General features: G+C 52.5%; 1 long non-coding RNA gene across 1 annotated transcript in view; it reads right to left on the bottom strand.

The window, feature by feature from the left end:
- The window catches only part of LOC130682634 (uncharacterized), a 274,470-nt gene extending 259,620 nt beyond the window's left edge, over positions 1–14,850 (bottom strand). Inside the window, exon 1 of the long non-coding RNA XR_008995937.1 lies at positions 14,792–14,850. This is a non-coding gene — a long non-coding RNA (uncharacterized LOC130682634). The remainder of the gene's footprint in view (positions 1–14,791) is intronic.
- Between the last annotated feature and the right edge of the window lie 731 nt (positions 14,851–15,581).

Below are 15,581 nucleotides of genomic sequence, written 5' to 3'. Positions count from 1 at the left end.
TCATGGTATGAGTGCCTCATAGACTTGTCATAAGATTTGGCTGAGATAAAGCCGAGCCACATTTACCCTGTCCTAGAAAGCTCTTTTATAAATGACAGCTTGAGATCAGGGAGGTGAAAGTATATGCATACCCCATCTCTTCCCCCCACACCATCCAATCCCACTTCTGTTCATGGTGGGCACACTGCCTGAATCACAGGCCTATCAGCCATAATCAACACATCTCCTATGCCTCTGTTCTGCAAAGCCTTCGTTGGTTAGCAGGGCAGGGTGTGGTCTTCCACTTTCCCTGAGAACCCATGAAGCCACGCTCCCACCTCCCTGGCAAGCCACAGGGCAGTTCTGCCTTGAATCATAGGAATCAGTATTCCAATCCCCCGGCCCAACCCCCTACATGGAACGGAACTAAAATAGTGTGGGGAAAGAAAACCAGGGATTCCATTTGTGGCCCCAGGGAATTGCTCTGCCTCCATGCACCTGGGCCTGCTTGACTCCCAGCCTGCATCACCTAGAACCCCTGCCATGCACCCGTTCACCTGGACATCAACCCATCCAACCCACACTTACAAGGAAGGGAACTGTGTAGATGAAAGGACAGGAGAAAGTCAGAGGTGATACTATTTGGGCTGGACAAGCAGGAACCAGGATTCCAGGTCTGGCTCTGTGCTAACTCACCATGCGTGATGTTACACTGGTCCCATCTCTTTCTAACCTGGTGTTTCTGACCTCATTTCCTGTCTTCAAACAGTCCCACGGAGCCTCAATTCCCAAACCAGAAGCATCCCTTTTGAAATAGGGGTGGGGGTGGGGCTGGCCACCACCCCACTCAGCCCCCTCTCTTCCTCTGAAGATCTTAAGGAAGAGGATCAGCTGGATTCTGAGGTGCCCCTGCTCTGCCTACCTGGGTGCTGTGATCACATATGGCCCAGGGGCTGCCCAGAAGCTTGGCTCCGTGGAGGATGTATTTTCACAGCAGAGTGGAGAATTGCCTGAGCTTCTCCTAACCCACACAGCTAGCCCCAACTGGCATGAACAAAGTCACTCCTACAGTTACACCTCCCAGAAAATGCACAAGAGACCCACAATGATAGAGGTTTTCTGCACCTGACAAGGTTGCCACCTCCAACCTAGGAGCTACCCTCCTCTCCTGACCAGTCCTTAGCATAGGCAGTGCCCCTCCGGCAGTTGGGAGGCCCTCTGTGCAGCTTGGCCAGACCCTCCAGCACTTCCTGCAGGCCAGGCCCGGGTCAGGCACCCACCACAGGGGTGGGAGGGCGAGATGCGGAAGATCTGTCCCGGCCCCCTTTGGAGCTCACAGGCAGACAAAAACCAAGAAAGCGTGGTAAATGCTGTGACAGAAGGGGCCAGGTGCTGGGGACAAGGGAGGAGACAGGCATGCTCAGCCCCGGCGGAGGCAGGACAGGGGTGGGCACTCACCGCTGAAACCCGCCCCTGAGGCGCAGCATCTCGAAGCGCCACAGCGCCCCCTGCCCGTGACAGGCCGCTCACAGCTGCGTGCGGCCTCGAGAGGCCAAGGTCCCCAGCTAACCCACAAACGCCCACACCCTGAGCTTAAAATGGCCAGCTAATTAAAGCACTCTGTGTCTTCCCCTAAAAATGGAAGAAACAAAGATAACAGGGAACATTGCACAGAGGATATTTGTGTTTGGGGCCTGGCTCTGACCTTACTAGCAGTACAACCTGAGGTAAGTCACTTAACATCTCTGATCCTTCCTTTTCTTATCTATCAGTACTATCTTCCTATATTTATAGTTAAAGTTTGTAGCTCACAATGCGCTTTTACATAAACTATCTTAATTTAATCCTCGCAATCCCCTATGAGATAGGAAATGTCTCCCCCATTTGGCAGGTAAGGAGAAACAGGATCAGAGGAATCACCATGTCCTTGAGTAAGAGGCCGAGTTTGGACCGGAACCAGATCTCCTAAATGGACCCTGCGCTCCAGACCCCACCCACCTTCTGGGGCACACTTTTTGTCAAGGCTGTCCACAGACTCTTGTCACCCACGGACACTTTCTCCCTCTCATGACTTAAATGTCTCGTTTCCTGTGGCTTCCTGATTCCCTGGGACAGCAGAAAGGACAGCTTCCAGCCCCAGATGCGTTCATCGTTCACCCCTCAAAGCCCCAGAAAAAGAATGTTCTCTTCCACCGTGGTCCTGCCATACCAAGCGCCGAGCTCCACGGATCCCCGGAGATAAGCAGTGGCAAAGGAAATTCCTGGTCACTGCAGGAGCGTGTGAGCAGGTTGGGGAGGAAGGCTGAACTTCCATCTAGAAGCAGATCATCTTTACGCAGAAAGGGGGGAAGGGCAGCACATCAGCCAGTTGCCCAGGTGGTCGGTGCTGAGCAGGCTGACGGCAGAAGGCCCGCTGGAGCCCTGGAGCCTGTGACGGGACAGCGCAGATGCCCCTCGGTGAGCGGGAGAGCGCACCTGGCTCCGGGGCCCCAGCTCACTGTCCACCCAGCCTCTCTGGCAGCGCTGACTCATGTGGGGGCCCGGGGTCAGCCTGGCCCAGCTCTTAGCACATCTGACTCATCGTCTCCTGCCTGAGCCACTGTACAACATTCCTTCTCTCAGAAACAACATCCATCTTTTTCTTTTTAGCTGGCAGAGAAGCTTTTTCATGTTCTTGGGACTGTAAACTGAGCCTCGAATTTTCCGCAACTTTTCCTAGTAAGTATGCCTTCTGGGAAAGTGAAAAACAAACCCATTTTAGGGCCTGAACATTTCCATCACTCTTGAGCTGCCTTAGTTTCTCCCAAGGCCGTCCTGCTCCTGGAGGCCTTCAAAAAGGTTTCAGGAAGGCCAGGGACCAGAGCACGTACAGTCGGGTGACCAGATCTGCTCAAATGAGTGCTTAGTATACAATAGTTGCTGTTCTCCACCTCATACAGGTAACGTGCACGTCTCTCTCCAATATTTACAATAAGCTTGCAAAGTCAGAATTATCCCCATTTTACAGTCATAGAAACTGAGGCTCAGAGAGGTTAAGCAATTGGCCCATAATTAAACGTTGGAGCCAGGATTTGGGCTCAGGTCCCAAAGCTCATATCCCTTGACTAAACTGCACAGCTTCTCTACTTTCAGCCCCAGTATGTCTCAGCAGACAGCAGCCAGCTCTGCTGCCCACACAGCTATAGGCTATTGTGCATGCCAAGGTGTTTCATTCAACAGAATCCCCTGGCCTCCTCTGTCTCCTTGGCCAAGCATTCTGTGCCCACCCTTCTGTCCCCTCCTGACTCCTGAGGCCAAAGCCCCCTGGTTGCACCTACTAGGGAAAGGCAGAAGATGAAAAGGCACTGGCCATTTAGCCAGCCATCAGGTCCCACTGGGAATCACTGAGCCCTACCAGCCTGTACCAGGCTCCACTTCTTAGATCCCTGTATGAACCCACCTGGGAGTAAGAGCAAAGCCTTGAATACAGAGGCCTCTGTAGGGACAGATAGTCCTTGGGAGGGTGCCTGCTCTCTTGCAGGTGGGCTCGCCCATGTGCAGGCAGCCAGGTGGGCAGGCCCGTGGCACAGAGGTCTGCACTGGATGTGCAGTTTGCCCCTGCAGCGCCCCTGCACCTCCCCCTGTGCCTTCATGGCTGGCCTGCGGCTGTGCATACAGGCTCCTTTGCCCTCTGGCTCCCAGGTGGGCTTGGCCAGGGAAAAGTTCTAGCACTAGAGCAGAGGGTGGGAGGTGAGGAGGATCAGGATACTTATTGCTTCCCACAGCACCATGCCACCAAGCTTCACCACACTTCTACCGGAGTCCCCAGCTCGCCTCGGGCAGCAATTCTCCCAAGAGCACAAGCATGCCTATGGCTAGGCTGCAGCTCCATCCCCTCTTTGCTCCCACAGGTGCTTGCCCCCAGGTGCTTCATCATCCCTTTCATGGCCCTAGTCTTTTTCACACTTTGTGAATAGTCCCTGATTAAACTCTTCTCATTACTTCCATCTGTTTCCTGCCAGGACCCACACCCCCCTCCCCCCACTCATTCAGTCATCCAGGGCAGAGTGTGGATTGAGTAGAAGGAAGTATGGGATAAACACAGGCTACTCCTGTGGTTTTTCTTTGGCTTTTATCACCATCAGAGTCTGGATACTTTATATGCTGCTCTTAGTGCATTCGCTGTTCATTTAAAGCATTGGATGCAATCTGGAAGCACCCACATTCCTGTTACCCACAGCCTCAGTCCCCTGGCAGTAATTTCTTTGAAGACTAAGGACAGAGACCCTGCCTTCGAAGGCTTCCCAGAGTCCACAGAAGTGCATATTCACACCCAGTATGTGTGCCAGTTCCATCATGACCCAACGCAACATACTATTTACAGCATGGCTTGGGATGTAAGTATAAAGTTGTTAGTGAAATCCATTATCTTCTCCAACAGAATTGACTTGCTTGGAGTCTGTATGGGTTTATCCTAGATGAGAGGGATAAAGATGACCAAGACCCACTTCCTGCCCTTCAGTAGTTCACAGGTAACAGAGGACAGTGTGTTAGGAGCTAGAGGAACACAGAGGTGATTCTATCACTTCCACGAGGTACCAGGGAAAACTTCACAGAGGAGATGGCAACCAAAATGATTTTTCAAGGGTGGAAAGAAGCTCAAGTGATAAGATAAATGAGGGCATTCCAGCCATGGGAAGAGCAGTGTGAAGGTATGGAAGCATCGCAGATTACGTTGTGTTCTGGGGTCCATGACTGAGGCATAAAGACTTAAGCTTGGAATGTGTATGGCAAACCAATAGTCATCAGACTGGAGAGTGAGGCCAAGGCCCTGCACCCATGCTTACGATTCCAAAGGAGGTACTACAGCAGCCATAAACTAAATTATGGATGATTGTATCAGCAAAGACCCACGTGTAAGGCTCTGCTAAAACACAAAATGGCCTTCTTAGCTACACGGTGACCTCATTTATAGGTATGCATTTATGCTCTAGAAAAATAAGACCTGAAAATTAAGAAAATGCAGGTCACATATTTTGAAGTTATTTAAATAATAGATAATGTTGAGTATACATCGTCTGTGCACTGGTGTGTATCTGTGCCAGCTGGTCAGAAATAGCTCCAAAAAACGGAGATATGGATGGATGGATGGATGGAAATAAGGATGAGATGGAGTGAATGAATTCACAGACAGATAAATTAAAGGTAAATCAGTGTTCCCAAAGTATTCCTCAATCCCCACCATCAAGCTTCTTTCCAACTCAGTAAATGACCTCTGCCTACTGCCACAAAACAAAACCAACAATATTGGGCATGGCCAACTGAACTGGAAGCCAAATTCAAGACTCCCAGAGCCTTGAAAACACAGAGTGCTGACCCCTACATAATCCCACAAATAACTGGGGAGAAGACCAAGGTGCCCATCCTTGCCTCTTACTGGCCCTGTTCCCGTGGACAATGTGGGGATCATATGTGAGGATCCTGCAAGCACTGTGCCCTGGGGAACATCCCAGACTGTAAATTCCAAGGAACATTATAACCAGTTTAAGGAAACTCTTGCAATTTTGTGAGCCACAAATGGCTCCAAGGAAAGTCTGGTTCAGCTTTCAGACCTGGCAATACCTTCCTTCATGGCAGAAGGACAGTGGCCGTGAAAAGACCAGTTTTTCCTTCCCCATTTTCCCAAAGGAATGGTCCCTGAGCTGGGAAGGTTGTATTTTCCCCACCTGCGGTTTTATGTTCAAGCCAAATCAATAAACTGAAACACAGCTTTGGTTCAGATGATTCTCAAAGAGGAAAACAGCAATTTTGCCTTCAAAGAGACAGACCCCGGAGCCAGGAAATAAGAATTATGTTTCCGGCTGCACTAGGGGAAAGCTGGGCCACAGGTTTCAAGGGGCCAAGCTCCAAAGTCCAGGGGCAGCTGGGGATGGCCAAGGCTTTGGCAATGGTGGACACCTGTCACCTGAGGAAGACAACAGTTCACGGGGGGCTGAGCAGATGCTGAAAGGAGAGCATACCTGGTGGGAAAGTCACCTAAACCAGAACCCAGCTGCCTGTTGGTGCCTCCGAGAACAGAGAAAACGGGGCCAAGCCCCGAAGAGCTGTCAGTAATACAGATAAGGGGTAGCAGATGGAGGGAAAGGAGTCATGTACATGAGGAGGAGGTAAGGCTGTGCTTAGATCATGAGGCCTCCATTCAAATCTCTGCTTAACCTTGAAGTTCCTCTGTGGCTTAGGTAGGTCATTCTGCCTGCTCGGACCTCCATTTTCTAATCCATAAAATGGACATAGTCCCATCTGCCCTGCTTATCTCCCAGGCCCCCATGGAAGAAAGAATGTGAGGTAGCCTCAAGGTTTCAGCAAAACCCGCTGTCTAGCCTGCTCCTAGCCAGCGAACTATGCCCAGGGGATCTGGTGAGCACTGACATTCTTTACATCTTGGCTGTAGAAAGCCAGACCCCTCTCTTCCTGCTCATATAAATCCAGCTTCATTTTCTGCCCTGCCTAGCCCCCCCATGCCAACCCCTTCAGGCTGTCAGCTGTCCCAGCATCCCAATCCTTGAGGACTATACGGCTTAGACATACCCCGCCACTCAGCCACAACTGAGACATTTCAACGTCTAACACTGACTCAGCCCAATTAATCATGCCTGGATCTTCCTAGGCACAATGCTACATAGAAAGACATTTAACAGCTTTCAATACACATGGGAACCCATGTTCTCCTCCACCCGGGGAAAATCCGCAAGATGCCAAAAGGTTTATTTTTCTAGGATTAACACAATGACAGGGAATCAGCGATATATATTGTTGAATATGACGAGCCAAATATTTTTCTGTAATTTCTACAATAATATGAGGAAAGCTGAAAAAAAAATTAAAAAGCCGCCGGTGTTAGACTGGTCTTTGTAGGCTCCAGCCTCCAAAAATAACAGCCGTTCCTATGAATTACCAACAACACTGCTTGCAAGACAATTGCTTGATAGAAGAAATGGAACATATTAACAGGAGCTTCCTGAGGAGAAGGGGCTTAGGGAAGACAGACTGAGCTAAGACAGAAGACACCAGGGAGGGCATGAGCTCTACCGGCAGCCCTGTGATGTGCCCTTCCTCAAGTGCTTGCAAAGTCAAAAGGTCACAGGAAGATGGTGCCCAGAACCCACACTGATTCAGAGCATTTCCGCACAGGCTTGGGGGCAGGGGAGAGTTCCGGCCTGAGCAGAGCATCGGGCTCCCCTACACATGTCCTACTTTCAAACAACCTATCACCTGGGTCTATCCTTCCGGACCTTGTAACCTGATAAAGCTACACTGGAAGGGCACACGCGAAACCAAAATCGAAAAGGGAAGTGAGGATCAGAAAGGAAGTTCAGTGGGATGGGAAGCCCAGGATGAATCTGGACAAGGTCTGCCTTCAAGTGGATGTGTGGACAGGGACATCCCTGACCCCGACCCACTTGGGGCCTAGCAGCAAGGGGTCAGTCTTCTAGGGTCTCCAAGGTCACTGGCTCCACAAGGCTGAGAAATGAGGTGAATGGAGTAGGGGTAATCACTGTGGGGGGAGGAAAGAAAGTACCCCAGGCTGGGATTCCAGAAGGTGGAGGTCTGATCTGGCTTCCCCTCTCACTGCCTCTGTGGTCTTGGACTGGACTGTCCCTACCTTGGACCAAAGTATCCTCAATTCATAGGCTGTCATAGCAATGAAGCCAGAGTAGGAGAGTTACAGAAATGCAGTGGCAGCTGGAATCTGGGGGCCACCTCTTCCACCTTCAAACCCTACACCAAGGGCAAGGGGAAGAGGGCCCTCAAGGGGCCCAACTGGAGGGGCCTCCGCTCAGCAGGCCCAGGCTGCTCCCAAGCCACTCAGAGGGTACTGTCTGCAGCAAGCCCACAAAGCAGTTCCCAAGCTCAGAAGAAGCCCGGAAGCAGGAGCCGTGCCCCCGTCAGACCCCCAGAAGAGAAACGATCATCCTGGGCCCTCCCTGGAACTGGAGCCCCACTGACAGCTCTTGGGGGTGCAGTGGAGGGTACTTGCTCAGAACCTCAGAGAACCAAAGCCAGGGCCATGCTGCTGCTCCCTGGACTCACACATCCACTGAGCAGAAGACCCTCCTACTGTCAAAGGCACCAGCCCAGCAGGCGACTGCTTTCCCCAGCCCTCACTGGGGACCTGGTCCACCCAACTTCGTCTTCACACATACTTTCTTCTCCCTCCCTAGGGATTTACTAGCAAAAAGGGGTCTGAATAAAAGAAGAATTTTGCAGGGAGGGGCAGGGGAGGAGGGCGGTGAGCCAGGCTGGATGCTGCACTCCTGGGGATTCTGGCCGCAGAGCAGGTATAACAAAGGCACCCAGGCCTGGCTCAGTTATGAGGGCTGCGCAGACCAGATGCCCCAAGGGGCCAGGGAGAAGGCTCCCCAAGAAGAGAGGGCCAGCAAAGCAGGCTGCCCACAGGAGGCCAGTCAGGAAACCCAGTGGGGTCCCAGCAGCTCTCTCCTCTCAACTTGGGGGAATGCAAGTAACATATGGCTCAGAAGAGACGGCAAGCGCTCCAGATACATGTGACAAGGCCCTGCTGTATCCTCATCTCCTGCATCTGTGACCCCTCCGCCCCACAACGCCCCCTCCGCTGCCTACCTTCCCCCCCTTCTCCACGCCCCACCTCTGCCCGAGACCACTGTCTGCTTTGTTCTTCCCCCCCGGGGGCTGGCTTGGCCGAGCCTGTCCTGCCCTCTTGTGAAGTTCCGTGGATTCCCTGAGCACCTCCTGGGCACTGCGACACAGAGAAGAATGAGACCCTGCCGGCCTCTGGGGCCCCCTGGTCTGGGGGCTCGTGGGAGCCAGGGAAGCATGGAGGAGGGCCGCCCACCCCACACACCACCAGCAGAAGGCCTTTTCCACCAGGGAGCCAGGGATCTGAAGGGACCATGAGAAAAACACCAAATGTTTTACCACTGGAAATAAAATTCAAAATGTCCCTGGAACCCACTTTATCCAGAATTTCCAGGGGAGCTTGGTGTGAGTGAGTCATCAAGGACACAATGGCTGGGTCTGAGTGCCAGGCCAGCTGACCTCGGCGGGTATTTAAACAGAGCTTGGGGAAAAGAGAGTCCAAAACACTCCAGCTGCGCCTGCCCCCAAAACAAAAGGGCTGCCTTTCCAAACCCACCTACTGCAGGCAGCTCGGCAGCCCATGATCCTCTGCGTCGGGAAGAGGACAGGAGGAAACCCAAAATCCAGAGTGGGCAATCAATCTCTGCTTGCCGGTGACAGCGCGCTGGCATGCCGCACTGTTCTTTCCCTCTCTGAAGAAGGAAGAAAAGATACGTAATGAAGAACCATCCCCAAGATCAGAAGAGTTATTGGGGAAGTTTCTGCTACTTCCCACTGTCTTTCTCACAGACAAAATGTAGGCTTTCCAGCAGTGCCCCCAGCCAGGGCCTCGTGAGCCCAGGGACGCCTCGCAAACCTTGTCCTTCGTGAATGAGTGCTGGACACAGGCTAGCAGGCAGAAATTATCCCATTCTGTTCCCCCCCACACTTGTCCCTGGGAAAGAAACCCAGTCCCCACGTGGGAGACGGTGGCTTGATTTTGGAGAATGATTTCCCCTGGAAGAGCCCAAGAAACAGATCCAGAGAGTGGGGCTGACGATAACAGTGAGTCACCACCAAACATCAGCCATGGGCCACACTCCCGCCTGGACCCAACCCCTCCAGAAAGAATCCCCACTGAACAGGTAGGAAAACTGAGGCTGATGGTGAGGCAGACTATCCCATCAGAATCCCAGTCTGAAGGCTACCCCCCTGCCATTTCCCTGGTCCACCTCTTGCCCTTCTTGATCTCAATGAATGCCTGACCCCTGAGAGGAGTGAGCTCCCAAGTGCAGACTGGGGACCAGGCCCTCGTACTCAGAAGCAGACCAGAATAGCATTTGTACAGCCTGGGTGCAGAACCCTGGAAGTGGGGCTATGGGCCAGTGGCCACTGTAAAAATCATCATCATCATAATATAATAGTCTTACACGCAGTCCTCCTTGGTACAGCAGAAACACTGGGCTTCTAGATAGCCAGATGCAGAGAGAATCCAAAACTGGATACTGAGACCCCAACTCAAGTCTGAGGGGAAGGCAAGACCCGTCATCTTAGGGCTGACTTTCCAGGTGAGCTATGCCAGCAAATAAGCTCTCAGCACCCTGCAGACCTATCAGATCCACCCCAGGCCTGGCCTCCTGCCCCCAGCCTCCCCCAGGCAGAGCCCCCTCCTCCTGGCTCCTCCAAGCTGCCCACTGTCGGGCAGCTCAGATGTCCACTCCCCCCTGGGAGCCCAGCAGCCCCGAGGCCAGGCCCCACTGGTGCTGTAGTTTCCCTGCCCAAGGGCAGATAGATGCAGGGCTCGGGCACCCACCGCAAGGCCTCCCTCTGAGATGCAACGAGCAGAGTGTGGGAGTCTGAGTTCTCGCTGTGTAACTCTGAGCCTCAGTTTCTTCTACTTTAAATTGGGAATAATCTAGTCCCCACTACAAGGGCCACTGTAAAGGGTATGACATGTAAGTGCTTCAAAACCCTTAGTATGTGCTGGTGGGAATGTAAATTAGTTCAACCATTGTGGAAAGCAGTATGGAGGTTCCTCAAAATGCTCAAAATAGAAATATCATTTGACCCAGGAATTCCACTTCTAGGAATTTACCCTAAGAATGCAGCACTCCAGTTTGAAAAAGACAGATGCACCCCTATGTTTATTGCTGCACTATTTACAATAGCCAAGATATGGAAGCAACCTAAGTGTCCATCAGTAGATGAATGGATAAAGAAGATGTGGTACACATACACAATGGAATATTACTCAGCCATAAGAAAAAAACAGATCCTACCATTCGCAACAACATGGATGGAGCTAGAGGGGATTATGCTCAGTGAAATAAGCCAGGCAGAGAAAGACAAGTACCAAATGATTTCACTCATCTGTGGAGTATAAGAACAAAAGAAAACTGAAGGAACAAAACAGCAGCAGACTCACAGAACCCAAGAATGGACTAACAGTTACCAAAGGGAAAGGGACTGGGGAGGATGGGTGGGAAGGGAGGGACAAGGGCGGGAAAAAAGAAAGGGGGCATTACGATTAGCATGTATAGTGTGGGGGGCGGCATGGGGAGGGCTGTGCAACACAGAGAAGACAAGTAGTGATTCTACAGCATCTTACTATGCAAATGGACAGTGACTGTGAACGGGTAAGTGGGGGGGACTTGGTGAAGGGGGGAGCCTAGTAAACATGATGTCCTTCATGTAATTGTAGATTAATGATACCAAAATAAAATTAATTTTAAAAAAGCAACTAAAAATGAAATTCAACTGCCAGTCACACATACTTATTTTTATGTAATTATGGTCAAAACCAATTATGTTAAGTATTAATTATATGTCTTAATATAAGCAAAGAAAAATTAATATCAATTCTGTTATTTTAAAAAAAAAACAGTATGGTGTCAGGCTCAAATTTAGTGCCCAGTGAATATTACCTATTAATATGATATGGCTAAACCCAAAGACTCAATAGACCAGAAGGTCAAGACCCAGACCACATCACTTCCCACCTTTTGTCCCCACCCATCCTAAAGCCCCCAGATCTCAGCACTCATGCTCAGTCCCCAACACAGGCAGCTCCGCTCATAATGAATTCATTCATTCAGGCCCCTCGAAAGCATGCAGGGCCTGGGGCCAGAGTACAGCTGAAAGCCTGAGGCCCACCCCACCTGCTCCTGGCCTCGGCTCCAGCTCCTCCCACACCCAGGGGACTGCGTGAGCGCCTTGGGCATGGGGGGGCCACACTGCAGCTTGGCCTGGACACCAGCAAGGTCCTCGTGCAGGCGTCAGGGCCATCTGGGCAGAGGATTCCAGGGTCCCTGGCACCAGTGGCATAGCAGCCAGGGAGCCTGGCACCAGGCTGGGTTGGGAATGTCACTTTGGACCCTTGTCCTCTGGGGAAAGGCACGGCCAGAGGAAGATCAAAGCAAGGACAGGGCATGTGGCCAGGACAGCTGCGTGCACTTGTTTATCATGAATTTGCACTAGGCATCTGTGTGTCCTGGGAGTGGTGAGATGAGTGAGAGCCAGGGCCTCCCGGCTGGGAGCTCACAGGCTAGGAAGTGACTGCTTCCTCACACCTGCAGTAAGGTGAGCCCTGGGGAAGAGGCGGGGACCGCAGCTTCCAAACACAGGGGTGGGCAGTTCCCGAGAGTGGCAAACACTGGAGCCGAGGATGAAGGGGAGTCCCTGGCAGAGGAGGGAGGCCACGGCCTTCCAGGAGGTGGACATGCACACAGGGCCTGAGATGCATGAGAGCATTGGCCCTGGGAGCTGGCATAGTTTGGGGTGCAGAGTAGAGTGGGGGAGTTGGAGATGAAGCTCAAAAAGCAGGGAGGGGCAATCCCAGAAGGGCCCTTTAAGCTGAGGAGCTCTGAGTTGTGTATCCAGACCCCAGATCCCAGCCGTTGCTCTGCCTGACACAGCGTGACCTGTGTTCATCCGCATCCCCCAGGGCTCAGCGGCCCTGTCTACAGGGGGAGCTGAGCTGCCCACCCAGGCGCCAGTGAGGCCCAGTACTCGGTAACCTGACACCCGGCATCGGGCTGGCTCGCTGCTACCTGCAGAGTCTCCCCTTCCAAGCCGGAGAGCCCATTAGAGCACGTCTCCACGTGGGTCTCCAGCTGGGGTTGCTGGATCCACAGAGGAACAAATGTGCGAAACAGGTTCCAGTTCTTGCTTCCCACGCCAGCCAGAAGAAAATCGCTGTGCCCTCTCCCCCGCCCCCAGGTCCCTCTGCCCTTTACCTGGCCAAGTCTGCACCTCGAGGCCCTGCTCTGGGCCCACCTCCTCCCACCTGCTGTCAGTTTCTCAGCCTGCTTAGCCCACGGGGGCCCCTCCTGATGCTGGACACTATCAAGGGTCAGAACCCAACTCAGCTCAGTCTTAGGCCACCTGGCGGCGGTGGCTGGTCTGCCCTTTCTCAGTACAAACACTTGGCCCCACTCTACAGGTGGCACCGAACTGGACACACAGGGAACAGAAGCACACAAACACCTGCCACAAGGGGGCGTAGGAGGTGCCCCCTCACTTCCTCGGCCCTGTGGGCCAACCAGCTGCTAGACGTGGCACTGCCAAGAGGTGGGACAGAGTGGGTAGCGGCCAAGCCCTTCTAATTTCTCCATTTCTGTTGTCCTCCTAGAACTGGCCCTGGCACTTCTGTGGACCATTTACTTCACGGAAGCCTACAGCCAAGGAACAGCAGAGCTGGAAGCACATTAGTCTGAGCCCATCACTTTGTAGACAGGAACCAGGGCTTCTGATGGGGAGAGCCTCGTCCGGTCCTCCGCAGGTACTAACAGGAAGCCCGCCCCAGTCCCTGGTATCGGCTGCCCCTATGGTTCTGCCCTGCACCCCTGCCCAGCGCCACTGCAGCACCACAGACATCCGTGACAGCTTCAGTCCCCATGCCCTGCGGCTCCTAACAACACCCAGTCCCTGCCAGCCTGCAGATTAGGCTGTGCTGAGCTGGAAGTCAGCTTCTTGTGGACTGTGGGGGCCCAACTGGCCCCAGTGGGAGAATAAGCTGCCCTCCAAAGTCAATATCTCTCCTCTCCTTGGCCACAGTCACACTACGAAGTCCACTTGCAGACCCCTCAGAGCCAGTCATACTACTTCCAGTAGCTCAGGGAGAGACACGGAAATAGCAAGCCATCTGAAGCTTGGGGACATGTCAGAACCACAGATTTAGAAATCCCTAGAATGTGGAAGGCAAAAAGTCCTATTACCTGTTCAGACCTGCCTTCCTGTAGCTGATGATTCCCTCAGCTAGGTGGAGGGACCCCAGGACTAGGGTAAAAGGGGGGGTGACATTTTTACCACTTTCTTCCTCCAACCAATAAGCCATGGGCCTCCTTCTTTCCTTGCCAAAACACCACCCCCTTCTCAGCTGCAGCCAGCTGCTCAGTGCGCGCACTGCCGCACTCAGAGGCCTCCTCGCCACTCAGTCCCCTGCTCACACCGCCATGAACTCAGCGTTCACTGACCGCCTCAGGAGAGCCGCATCCTAGGTCTCCAGCAGACTCTAATGGGTTAAAGGAGGGCAGCCCAGCAGCTAGATGAATGCAGATAAGGAAGCAGGAGCCTCCTGGGGATGCTCAAGAAACAGCATGACTTGGCCCAGTGTACCCAGGGTTTTGAGGAGCATCAGGAGAAGAAATGAAAATGGTAGCTTGAGTATCAATACCAGGCTGAGAATTGCCCACCCCAGCCCTTACAAAGCATGCGTTTGACTTAGAATTCAAGATGCACTCAGAGAAAGCAATGGCTATCTCAGGACATCCCCAGGAGTGCTGGGGAGGCTGTCGATGCCCGCTAGGCCTTCCTGGCACACATGCCTTCAGCTTTCACCTCCCAGCTCAAGGGTCACCTGCTCTCTGAAGCTTCTCCTGACTACCCAGCCCCTTCCCTGACTGCTGGACCTATGTCGAGTCTATCACAGCACCTGTGACAATTCACTGTGCTTAGTGGTTGGTTCTGTCTTTCCCCACACCTTAGCTTTTTCAAGTGAAAAAACCATGTCCTATCTATCTCTGTATCTCTACAGTCCAGCAAAATGACTAGCATGGCATGCTTGCTCAAAGGATGGATGGACGGATGGAGAGCTCGATGGATTGTTAGAACCTCCCATGAGCAATAAGAATCCATAGAAAAAAACACCGTTTCACGGCAGACATAGACTCCATGAACATATCCTAAAATTACCACTTGCCAAAACTCCAAAATGAATGTAACTATTTGACCCAATTACCTTGGTTTTCCCAGATCTCCTTCCTTCTGTCTGACCATCCATCCCATTGGTGCCCAAAGCCCTTGGCAGGCTCTTTGGTAGAAATGAGCTGGGGCACCAGGCCCAGCCTCCCAAACACATCATGGGAGAGGAAGATCCTGGCACCAGAACATCCCTTCAGCAGTTACATGGTTCCAGACAGACATAAATAGACAGATTAGCCTTTCTGCATTCTTCTCATAAAAATAACAACAGTCCCTAAGCACACTGGCATGAATGTGGACATTAAACATTGCAACCTGCTGTTCTTGGCAGTCAAGGGCTGGCCTTCCTTGCTGTTCCCCTCCGCCACCACTGCCTCCTCCTCCGGGCTCAGGCAGGGCTCCTCACGCCTGGCTCCAGCCACCCCCATCCCCCGGCGCAGGTTGGCAGCCAAGCCCTGAGACTGGCTAAGGACTTTTATGAGCATCGTGTCCATGTTTAGCTGTTCTCTTGGCTGGATCTTTATCTGCTTTTAGTCATTATGTAACTAGAAATCCTATACACACAATGAAATGATTATGTGGCCCATTCTGTCCTAGAGGAAAGAGGGAGAATGTTTGCTCCATGTCTGCCCTAACCCAGAGGAAGAGCAGTCTCAAAGCAGACCCCTTGCTCTACACACTCAACTGTGTAACCGCTCTCCCCCTGCTGCCCTCTCCCTCTCTCTCCCTCCCTCTCCCTCCCTCTCATCCCCCCTTACTAGTTTTCACTTGTCCTCAGTCACCCATGCTGAGACTGGGTCATGACCTCAGCCCAAGCACCAAGGCAC

This window comes from Manis pentadactyla, chromosome 2 (genome assembly GCF_030020395.1).
Source record: "Manis pentadactyla isolate mManPen7 chromosome 2, mManPen7.hap1, whole genome shotgun sequence".
NCBI lineage: Eukaryota > Metazoa > Chordata > Mammalia > Pholidota > Manidae > Manis > Manis pentadactyla.
The sequence above is the reverse complement of the archived record's forward strand: the minus strand, read 5'-3'. Positions and strand labels throughout refer to the sequence as shown.